Source organism: Polypterus senegalus, chromosome 4, assembly GCF_016835505.1.
Source record: "Polypterus senegalus isolate Bchr_013 chromosome 4, ASM1683550v1, whole genome shotgun sequence".
NCBI classification, from domain to species: Eukaryota; Metazoa; Chordata; class Cladistia; order Polypteriformes; family Polypteridae; genus Polypterus; species Polypterus senegalus.
This window is the reverse complement of record NC_053157.1, coordinates 110,450,603-110,463,024: the sequence shown is the minus strand read 5'-3', so window position 1 is coordinate 110,463,024 and position 12,422 is coordinate 110,450,603.

Below are 12,422 nucleotides of genomic sequence, written 5' to 3'. Positions count from 1 at the left end.
CTATATTGTAGTATTATAAGTATATACTGTACATATTGTTACAGATATGGATAACATAAGTATTTACAGAGGATGCTGCAGTTGTGACCTGTTGGGTTGGCTACTTTCAGCAGCTGTTTAAAGCTGATCCTCCAGCAAGGACGTTGGACATACTGTATATGAGTCCATGGTTCTTAAGGCTGACCCTCCAATTAGCTGTAAACCACCCAATCTCAGATAGATTGAACAGGTTCTGAACCAGCTGAGAGCAGGCTGCAGGTATCTGTGGTATCCAGGGTGAACTTTCCCAGGCTGGTGGTAAGGCTGTCCTCCTGGCATTGCAAGCAATCCTTGCTTCCATTTGAGAGACATGCGCCATCCCAACTGACTGAAAAACGGGACTTTGTCATCTCTGTCTGAAAAGGGAAGGGTGATCGCCTGGATTGTGGCAAATACTGGGAAATAACATTGCTCTTGGTGCCAGGTAAGGTCCTCACTAGGGTCTTCCTCAATAGGATCCATGATCTCTTGCTTACCTATCAGTGACTGGTGCAGTCTGTTTTAACCCACTGGCACTGAGGTTCTCGTCGAGCACAAATCCGAACATCGGTAGAGTTTCTTTGTAGCTGTTGCTGATATTCATAAACTGTTCAACTCAGTTGATTGAGCTGACTGGTGAGATATCCTGAGACTTTGTGGGATCTCCCCAAAGTTGCTGGATAACATGGCTGGCCTGTCCATTGGTACTGTGAGTGTTGTGCAGAGTGGAGGCAGAACCTCTGTGTTTTTCCCAGTTGAACCTAGGGTTCATCAGGGGTATGTTCTAAGCTGTTCATTGCTTGCATGGACTGGCTGTCATGGGGTCTAGTGGCTGTGGGACATCTGTTGGTGATGAAAGATTCACTGACCTTGAATTTGCTGGAAATGTTGTGCTCTTCATGGAGTCGGTGGGGGCGCTGAGCAGGGCTCTTGAAAAGTTGAGTGAAGAGTCTGAGTGTCTGTGCTTGCGAGTGTCCTGGATAAAACCCAAGATCCATAAAGACATCTTGGGCAGAGCCATCAGCAGTGTGTTTGTCAGCAGAGGGACTGCTGACTACATCAAGAGGTTTACTTACTTCGGCAGTGACATTCATGTCTCTGGTGACTCTTCATATGAAATCAGTAGACAGATGCATGGGGTGGGGGAGGGGTATCATGAAGTTGCTGAAAAATTGTGTGTGGCACTCCCGGTATCTTTGCAAAAGGACAAAGGTCCAAATCTTTAGATTCCTGATGCTGCCTGTTTGCTATATGGTTGATGTGAGTTGAAAAAAGGACTCCTCTGGTACTGTGTCTCTGCGGAGAATTCTTAGGTATGGCTGGTTTGACTTTTTGTCGAATTAGCGGGTGCTCATGGAGTTCCAAATGAGACACGTTACCTGCATTGTGACGGAGTGTCAGTTACGGCAACATGGCCAATATGGAGCAATTCCCAGAGGGTGATCCTGCTCATAGGGTCCTTATTGTTGAGGACCCAAGCGGCTAGACCTAGCCAAGGGGATGCTCGTGTAACACCTGGCTGCTGCAGTGGGTGGGACTAGACCATGTGTCTGCCTGGAGGAATGTTGCCAACAGGGCAACAAGCTGTGCAGTACATGCTATCCAACCTGACCTGACCTGATTATTAATATGCTAGAATTTATTGGAAAAAATATGCATGAGTTTTATACATAAACGTTACAGCTACTAGACACTCATGCTTTTCCATATTGTCAGTGAAATGGAAAAAAAAATTGTGTTTGAGCAAAGTTTGAACTTTCATCACTGGACACTATAATGTATTGCTATAATGTGCTCTCACATAATTACTGTAGATGGCTGGCAACCACTCAGTTGTTCTTCAACTAACAGTAGCTTTTACAGTGATGCACACTGATTGAACATTGCAAAGAACAGTAAATAAATGAAAACTACCAATATTTAAGTTTGAAAAAATATTCTGTTAGGGTTATTCTTCCCATATGCAGATACTCTATGCAGTGCTTCTGATGGATACATTTTTCTTTACTTATTGCAGAAACACTCTGTCATCTGTTTAAGGCAGTTCAAAGAAGCATTTAGAGATATCTTCAATTGTATTCTAAGATATCGGGAAATCCACTTAAGATATTTTAAAATAAATTTACAGATATCTGAAAATATATTTATTTCTGGATAGCTTAAATACATTTCAAAATATGTCTCAAATGCAATTTATGACATCTTAAAATAACTTCTTGTGCATTTTTGAATTTCTCAAATACATTCTGAAAAGTCTCAAAATAAGTCTGTATGAATTTTAAGATACCCTGAAATACGTCTAAGGTATTGTGAATTGTACAGAAAGTTATTTTAAGATATATATTTCCACTGACTCATACTCCAGATTAGCAGGTGATTCTGGTGCTATCCAAAATGGGATAAAGTGAAGGTGTGGTCACTAAATAAACTCCCCAGGGGAAAAAATTTTGTCCCCAAAACCAAATTTCATTGAATAAACCCTCCATGGTGTGCAATTTTGCAGACTTGTGTCAAATGCCAAAATATCTTCTAAGTGGCACTTTCTTAATAAAACTTGTGGTTACTAATCAAAGTTATCCATGCAGACAAATCTCAGAGCAAAATGTAGTCTTTGGACTTCCTCTCTACAAATGGGTAATTTGCATAAAATTTGATAGAAGTAGTTCAACAGTGTGGATGAGAATACTGGACAAACACCCAAATACATACTAATATGCACATTATTTTATTACAGTTTTTCTTATACTTAAATGACATATATTGGCGTTTTTTTTAATGGGAGCCGTATTAATGTTAATATTGATTTAGTTATTCTAAATTTGTGATTTATTTAGTTCTTCTGAATGAATAAGAAAAAATAAGTGCTACCACCAGTACTTATAATGCTGCTTTTTCACTTCTTATTATATATTTTCAAATTATATGTCAATCATATTATATACAGTTATTTACAATTTATTTGTCAATATTCTTTGTTTTCAGTAGATCTACACTTTACTGTTACTGTTTTCCTTCATAAATAACTCAAAGTGGGCTTGATGTTGACTCAAAAACTTACTCTCTTTTGTTTTGCAGCTGTCTACCTGACTCATTTTCGGAAAGAGGGAGACTATTATCATGCCAACCAGCCACACCATCAGTGACAATGAGGGCTCCAAGGAGGAAGACAACAATGTGGCAGACCCCAACATCAACCCACCCACCCACTACCTGGACACTCCAGGCCCAAGTGATATGGGCCCCTCTAGCCAAAGGAATTGAGTGCAGCCTGTAGTAGAGGTGTTTAAGGATGAGGTCGAAGACCAGCCAGCTCCACAAGCCAAGATGTCCACCAAGAAGAGGATGCCAGCTGCCAGACTGAACCACCAGGAACAAGGTTGACCTGGATAACCCAGCCTCTCCCGAATACCAGCACTGTACCCCTGACTTCATTGAGACTCCATTAAAGTACTTCAACAGGCACTTTGGCCCCCAAGTCTTCAAACACATAACATACCAGACCAAATTCTGTGCAACCCAGAATGATGCCAACACCACATTCACCACCATTGAAGATGAATTAAACAACTTTGCGGCTATCCTGCTCTACATGGGAACTGCTGATCTAACCCTCCATTGATGAGCAGTGGGTGTGGAGAGCATGGTCCCTCAAGTCACAAACCTCATGTCATGTAAGAGGTTCAGGCTGACGAAGAGGTTTGTCAACATCTATGAAAACACTCAGATCCCTGACACCATCAACAGATTTTTTCAAGATCCGGCCACTGTTCAGCCTCCTGATTAAATCCTTCAATGAGTGAGCCTCAGACACCTAAGAAGTCTGTGGATGAGGTCATGGTTGCCTTCAAGAACAAGCTGGACAAATGGGGCTTCAAGTTGTTTGCTAGGGCTTCTAAGGGTGGCTTCATTCATGACATGGTGCTGTACAAGGGGAAGACTATGCTGGAGGCCCATGGTGTCCCACTGATTCCTGAACAAAAAGCCATGGGTGTCACCAGACAGATAGACTCTATCCTGTCACTCACCATGTCCTCCTCCACCACCACAGCTATCTTTGCCGACAACTTCTTCACCAGCCTGGGGATTGTGTGGTCCCTCCAGTACAAGAACTGCTGGTGCACAGGGACTGTCAGACACAAAAGAATAGGTAAGTCCTTTGTAGTACGAGCGACTACATCACCAGTGACAATGGGATCCTAGCCCTAAGGTGGAAGGGTAACAGAATCGTCACTCTGTTGTCAACCGACATGGAGGTGGAGCCAATGTCTATTGGTGCTGCACTGACACCAAGAGTAAGGAGAAAGTGAGCTGCTCAGCTGACATCAAAAGCTACAATGTCAACATGGGGGTGTTGACAAGAACAACATGCTGGTCCACCTTTACTGTATCTCCATGAAATCCAAGAGGTGGCACATGAGGATGTTTGCATACACAAAAGCTTGGGTCATCTACAGGCAGGACTTACAGTGGTTGGCCTGTCATTAAAGAACTTCAAGATCGTGGAGTCCAGGGCTGCCAGCAGCCAGAAGGCAGTCATGTCTAGCCCCCGATGGAGCTCAGAATTTCCAGACAGCCACAGCACCTCTTATTATGTCCTCAAACCTGTCCAGGTACATTACAGCCACACCCTAGATGATTCGGTGTGGTTTGACCTGTCCTTGTTCCTTGCCCCAGTCTGCACCACCCGCCAGACCTGCAAGTACTGCAGCAGACAGGGGAACATTTTGAGGTCAAATGTGGTTTGCAAGGTCTGCAAAGTCCATATGTGCACAAATCAAGCACCACGAAGTAGTTTGAAAAAAAATAAGAAAGAATGTTCCTAAATATATGTTCCTTTAAAGTTATATGTGTTCTTCTTATATTTTTTATATATATATATATATATATATATACTTTGTAGTGGTAGCGCTGCTTCTTCCTCTCTTTTAGGAGACCCGGGTTCGCGTCCCGGGTCCTCCCTGCGTGGAGTTGGCATGTTCTCCCGTGTCTGCGTGGGTTTCCTCGAGGCTCGGTTTACTCTCACAGTCCAAAGACATGCCGGTTAGGTGGATTGGTCATTCTAAATTGGCCCTAGTGTGTGCTTGGTGCGTGGGTGTGTTTGTGTGTGTCCTGTGGTGGGTTGGCACCCTGCCCAGGATTGGTTCCTGCCTTGTGCCCTGTGTTGGCTGGGATTAGCTCCAGCAGAACCCCGTAACCCTGTGTTCGGATTCAGCGGGTTGGAAAATGGATGGATGGATGTTTACCCTAGACCAGCAAGGAACCATTTATGGTAACTTCATTGATCTTGATTTGCAACATAAAAATGAAAACATCTGAAAAAAATCACAATAGTAAATAAGTTTTGTAATATCCTCTAATAACACTCTAGGGTTGAAATTTTGAATTTCCAAGTGTTTCAATTATTGCCCTGTAAAGGGTTAAAGGTATGCTTTAATAGATATCTCAAAATAGCTTCCTGTCCATTTTCAGTTACCTGGAAATGCCATTCTGTGCATTTCAAAATGTCTTGAATAGATTTCAAAAACTGTGCCAGTCTGGGTGTGCATGGGATTGGGTCCTGTAATGGATTGCACCATGATTGAGATTGAGAATGACCAATTGACCTAATCTACATGTTCTCTGTTAGGAAAACCAAACAGACATGCAAACTCCATACTGGTAAATAGTGGCTTTGAGCTCAGGATGGTGGATTTATAAGGCTTAACTGCCAACCAATGTGTCACATTGCTTCCAATTTCCTTTTTGATAAACGATAGAATAGGTTATTAGTTTTCTCCTGCTTTGCATTATAAGTAATAGATAATTGCATGGATAACAAAAGGTACTAAGCAAACATTTAAAAAAAAATTCTAGAAACCTATAATTTAAAATTGAGGGAGAGCATAAGTGTGTGTGTGAAAGAAAGCTGGCATCCCACTGAAAACTGGTAAACAAAGTTGCTAACTAATAATAATAATAACTTTATTTATATGGCACCTTATCATACATGTACATGCAACTCAATGTGTTTTCCACAGAAGAATCAACAAAAACAAAGATACACCACAATTATTATAATTATTTAATGATAATTTCTAATAAACGTAAGTATAATAAATACAAAATCAACCAGGTATTGTTAAGCAAAATGTAACCACTAAAGTGCAAAACAAACCTTCACTCTAATCATAAAAAATGTAAATATTTATACATTAAGGCGGACGATAGAACAACCAGATCTATCTAATATATATATATATAAATTCATATGGTATGTATCTACATTTTACCTAGACAACCCACTGAGTAGAAACAGATTGATGTTATTAAAGTTAATGAAAAGATACAAAAGCAAATAAATCAGTCCATAGCGGTTTCAGTTGATTTAGAATGTAGATGAAGTTCATGACTCCTGAATGTGAATGTTTGACCAGCTAACACGGAGAAGAGGAAAACAAAAAACTCCTATGAGAAGGTTCCAGGGCTCCATGTCTCAGCCCTGAATAAAATGGGCTCTCAAAAACCCGCAGAACAACTCAAAATGCAATAACAACAATGAAGGAAGTGACCTCTGCTTAAGAAATGAGAAGGATTAAAAGCTAGGCAACTACAAAGTTCTTGATTTAGTTAAGAATGAGTGAAACACATACAGTACATCCAGAAAGTATCCACAGCACATCACTTTTTCCACATTTTGTTATGTTACAGCCGTATTCCAAAATGGATTAAATTCATTTTTTTCCTCAGAATTCTACACACAACACCCCATAATGACAATGTGAAAAAGTTTACTTGAGGTTTTTGCAAATTTATTAAAAATAAAAAAACTGAAAAATCACATGTACATAAGTATTCACAGCCTTTGCTCAATACTTTGTCGATGCACCTTTGGCAGCAATTACAGCCTCAAGTCTTTTTGAATATGATGGCACAAGATTGGCACACCTATCCTTGGCCAGTTTTGCCCATTCCTCTTTGCAGCACCTCTCAAGCTCCTTCAGGTTGAATGGGAAGCGTCGGTGCACAGCCATTTTAAGATCTCTCCAGAGATGTTCAATCGGATTCAAGTTTGGGCTCTGGGGTGGCCAGTCAAGGACATTCACAGACTTGTCCTGAAGCCACTCCTTTGATATCTTGGCTGTGTGCTTAGGGTTGTTGTCCTGCTGAAAGAAGAACCGTCACCCCAATCTGAGGTCAAGAGCGCTCTGGAGCAGGTTTTCATCCAGGATGTCTCTGTACATTGCTGCAGTCATCTTTCCCTTTATCCTGACTAGTCTCCCAGTTCCTGCCGCTGAAAAACATCCCCACAGCATGATGCTGCCACCACCATGGTTCACTGTAGTGATGGTATTGGCCTGGTGATGAGCGGTGCCTGGTTTCCTTCAAACGTGACACCTGGCATTCACCTGGCATTGAAGAGTTCAATCTTTGTCTCATCAGACTAGAGAATTGTGTTTCTCATGGTCTGAGAGTCCTTCAGGTGCCTTCTGGCAAACTCCAGGCGGGCTGCCATGTGCCTTTTACTAAGGAGTGGCTTCCGTCTGGCCACTCTACCATACAGGCCTGATTGGTGGATTGCTGCAGAGATGGTTGTCCTTCTGGAAGTTTCTCCTCTCTCCACAGAGGACCTCTGGAGCTCTGACAGAGTGACCATCGGGTTCTCGGTCACCTCCCTGACTAAAGCCCTTCTCCCCCGATCGCTCAGTTTAGATGGCTGGCCAGCTCTAGGAAGAGTCCGGGTGGTTTCGAACTTCTTCCACTTACGGATGATGGAGGCCACTGTGCTCATTGGGACCTTCAAAGCAGCAGAAATTTTTCTGTAACCTTCCCCAGATTTGTGTCTTGAGACAATCCTGTCTCAGAGGTCTACAGACAATTCCTTTGACTTCATGCTTGGTTTGTGCTCTGATATGAACTGTCAACTGTGGGACCTTATATAGACAGGTGTGTGCCTTTCCAAATCATGTCCAATCAACTGAATTTACCACAGGTGGACTCCAATTAAGCTGCAGAAACATCTCAAGGATGATCAGGGGAAACAGGATGCACCTGAGCTCAATTTTGAGCTTCATGGCAAAGGCTGTGAATACTTATGTACATGTGCTTTCTCGATTTTTTTATTTTTAATAAATTTGCAAAAACCTAAAGTAAACTTTTTCATGTTGTCATTATGGGTGTTGTGTGTAGAATTCTGAGGAAAAAAATGAATTTAATCCATTTTGGAATAAGGCTGTAACATAACAAAATGTGATAAAAGTGATGGTCTGTGAATACTTTCTGGATGCACTGTATAGCCTCACCTGTGTGTAATAAAGGAGTTTATGCAAAGGAAAGCAGGAAAGAGCACAATACATTTTGTTTAATCTATTTTTTTGTATTTAGAGTGGTACCACAGTGCGGTCTTTAATCCAATGAAAAATAAACAGAGACAAGTAATAGCTGGACCCATCTTTCTGGAAACTAAATGACTTGTGTGTTTCCCTCTTCTGCAGAGAAGACATTGACCCAGAAGAAGAAAAGTTAGCCTCTGTCAAGCCATGCCTACCTGTCTGTCATTAAAAGAGTCCAAAGACCACCCTAACCATCTAATAGACCAAGTTTTAGTTCAGTTCCATCAATTGAAGAAAAGACTTCTTGAAATAAATGGGGGAACAGATAAATATTACAGTGTCATCCAGCAGCGAGATTACATTCTAAATGATAACACTACTTTTAATCTTTTGACTTGCATATTTTTTTCTTCATATTTTCACCAAATGACTATAAGCAAACACTGAATTTACTCAGCTTTGTTTACTCCTTGGTGATTGTTGTCTGTGGCCTTTCCCAAAAACTTCTGTTCATCTGCCAGAATCAGCATTTCTTGAAAGCAACAGGACTGCTGCTTGTGATCATCATTATTTTTGCTGTTGTCACGAGTGCTGCTTCTACTACTGTTATTTTTTGAGTGGAACTCATTAATGGCTATTCACAGTTTCCTTCAGAATGTAGCCTTCTCAAAAACACTTCTCCCGAGGAGAAGATGCAAATGTTACACAGAAACAGAGCTAGCTTGGAACTGTAAGGTAGGGGTGCTAACTCATATACTTTTGTTCCAACTTTTGTGATAAAATACTTATATTTATATATCAATGAGAAAACATAAAAGCTTTACTTAGCAATTACTGCTAATCCTGCTTTACTTTATGCAAGATTTTGCAGTAGTTGTTTGCTCTCCTTCAACGTCTGAATGTGACACACAGTAAGTGACACATTGTGCTGTCTTCTTCTAACATAGTGTTGTCATTCTAATGGCACCGGAAGCCAACCCTGGGCAGGATGCCACCCAACTGAAGCCCCACTCACTCAGGCACATACTATACACAGGCACTCACACTGGGTCAATTTCAAATTGTTAACAGTGTAATTTAAATTGGTCTGAGTGAGTGTGAGTGTGTCCTGTGATGTCCCCCGTGCAAAACTGATTTCTGCCTTATGCCAGATGCTACACATTTAGGTTCCAAAGCTTGCAACATTGAACTTCTTTAAGACTGCGTTTCTCAACCTTTAAGTATTTGCGACCCGAGTTTTCATAACAGTTTTACTCGCGCCCCCTCTAACATTTTTTTGAAATGTAGATGCATATTTTATTATACCTACTTAACTTTTATCGACATTTATCTAACTCTATATTTATTGTTCTAGTATCAGAATGTAGTTTAAGTTAATTTGTTTTGGTTTCAACAGATGTTTCTTTCATATTTTTGATTCTTGTTTTCTTTTTTTCACATCTTCGCACCCCTTTTGTTACTTCATGCCCCTAGGGGCCCCACAGGTTGAGAACCACTGCATTAAGAGATTTTGGAAATGAATACATCGGCAATTCCAAGGCATTTTACAGAATTAAATGTCTCACTGAAATAAATATTCTGAGGGTTAAATAAATATAAACCTGCAACGTCCTAGTTTTAAATCCAGCTCAGTAACCAAAAGAATACAGTTCTTTTCTACTGTACATCTCTAAGAGGATTTATTATGCACCACAAGTGCCCAAGCTGTAAGATGAGAGGAACTGAAAGCCTTGACAGATTCTGCCTTCCTTCACTGGAGAGGACAGCAAAAATAAATGTCATTGCCTCTTTGTGTTCTCCATCATTAGGCTGACAAAAGGCCTAGATGAAGTAAATCATGATTGCTGGAAAAACATTTATTTAACTGCTGATAATTTAAACTATTGCATAGACCCCTGCTGTATTAAAAATTCAACTCTCCTTATTGCTCGGTTGAGCTGCTGATCAGCTTCAAGTCCTCCGTCCTCAGCTGCTTAACATTTCTGGAAACAGCAGACAGGGCACGCAAACAAAACAGGAAGGCCAAGGCGGTGGAGCAGAGAGATACTGTGTGTTTGTAAATAACTGCCCATTGGAGAATTGAATGCATCCAGACTGAAGTGATCAATGCATCATTCACAATCTGATGGATTGTTCTGTTTGCGCTGCAGGAAATCAATGATCATCAAGTGTGCATACACTCATTGCAACCACGCTGGGCTTTCATTTCTCTCTCACAATATGGCAAAAATCTGTTAAAATAACACTTCACAGATAATTAGAATATTATTGCAAAAGTAATACAATTTGCTGATGCTTCTAAGAGTGAAATAATAAAGACATTAGCAATCTACAATATGTACCCTTGTAATACACTAAAATGAAGTATATGTGCCTCTTGGGTTAACCTTTCATCCATTTCAATTAAATTACATATTTGTCATTGTAATCCATATCCTGTCAGCTCAGTTCCTTGCTCACTACATCAAAACTCAAACCAAAAAAAAAGCCAAAGTAAATCTTGAACTTTACTGATATTCAATTATATCATTTATTTTCTTTTTCTTCTGATTTTTTTTCTCCAAGTTCCTGACTATTAAAGTATCTCTGGGTATTATCAGGATTAACTATTCAGATGCACAAATGTTTTATGAAATAGTAGCAAATGTGTATTTAAGTTTAACTACAAAGAATGTGCTTTTTCCCAGTTTTCACTAAGACTATCTGATTCTTTTGCCCACCACACCTACACCCTTAATCTTTAGAATGTGGAGTTTGTTTTCTGTATGCTCAGAAAAGAAATAGAACAGAAGTGTATTGTAAAGATACATGTATTATGAAAGGTTGCCTGGCTGCCAGAATTTCTTTATTGGGAGTCACGGGTGACTAAAAGAGCTGACACAAGAGTGGGACAAGGTCCATCTAAGCCATAAGACACAGGGATGCCTGCACTGACAGGTGGGATGTAAATCAGCATGTTAATGTATGAAGAAGAGCAAAGCCAGAGAGCAGTAAGCACAGTGTGAATGCTGGGTGCCCTTTAAAGTCAGCCGCCAAGGATGCCGGGACATACAAGAAAGAGATGGAATAATGGAGAAAAATCTGCATTATTTATCACAATGTTAGAGGTGAGGTGACCCAGAAGGTGTCAGAAATGGCCAATCTTCTATTTGGAGTAAGCGTAATGACACAATGGGTTTTCTGTTTTTGTATATCCCAACCATTCTGTGGATTTTTTTCAAACTGGGAGTTTATTCCTCTTGCTTTTGCTGTTCCTGTTGTTTCAAGTGGCTGGGGGTGGCACCCAGCCGGGATGTCCGGAAGGACCGGAGGAGGGATTACGCCTCCTCTTGACTGCGAGGAGGCGACCGCCCTGGTGGCTTTGGGGACCATGGGAATTGAGCTTGGAAGCTCAACCCTATAGGGCCCTGTGGTCACCGCCAGGGGGCTCCCCGATGCCTGGAGAGCCCTGATCCTCAGCACTTCCACCACACCCGCATGTGCTGGGGATGAAGACGACCAGGGACACCCGGAGTGCTTCCAGGTGCGCAGCCAGTACTTCCGCCACACTGGAGAGTGCCGGCGAAAAATTATCGGGAGGCACCTGGAGTACATCCGGGTGATTATAAAAGGGGCCGCCTCCCTCCATTCAGTGGCTTGAGTCGGGAGCAGAGAAGGACAGAGCTCAGGAGGAGTGGAAAGGAGGCGGCTTGAAGAAAGGCATCATTGTGATAGAGGCCTGGACTTTGAGGGAGTTTTGGGGTTGTGTGCACTTTAGTGTCAATAAAGCGTGTGTTGGGTGATTCAAACGATGTCTGCCTGTCTGTGTCCGAGACGCTTTCCACACTGTGTATTGTGAATGATGCTAGTATTCTCAAAAAGACAGAAACATTGGGCAGGGACAATACTTCTGTTTGAGATTCTTCTTAGTGTTCTTGTTATGCATGCACCCATTTCCCAAACAACACATTTCAGAGTTATGTAGTCTGTGACCTAAATCTGCAGCAATAAATAGATAAATGGATAGATAGATAGATAGATAGATAGATAGATAGATAGATAGATAGATAGATAGATAGATAGATAGATAGATACTTTATTAATCCCAAGGGGAAA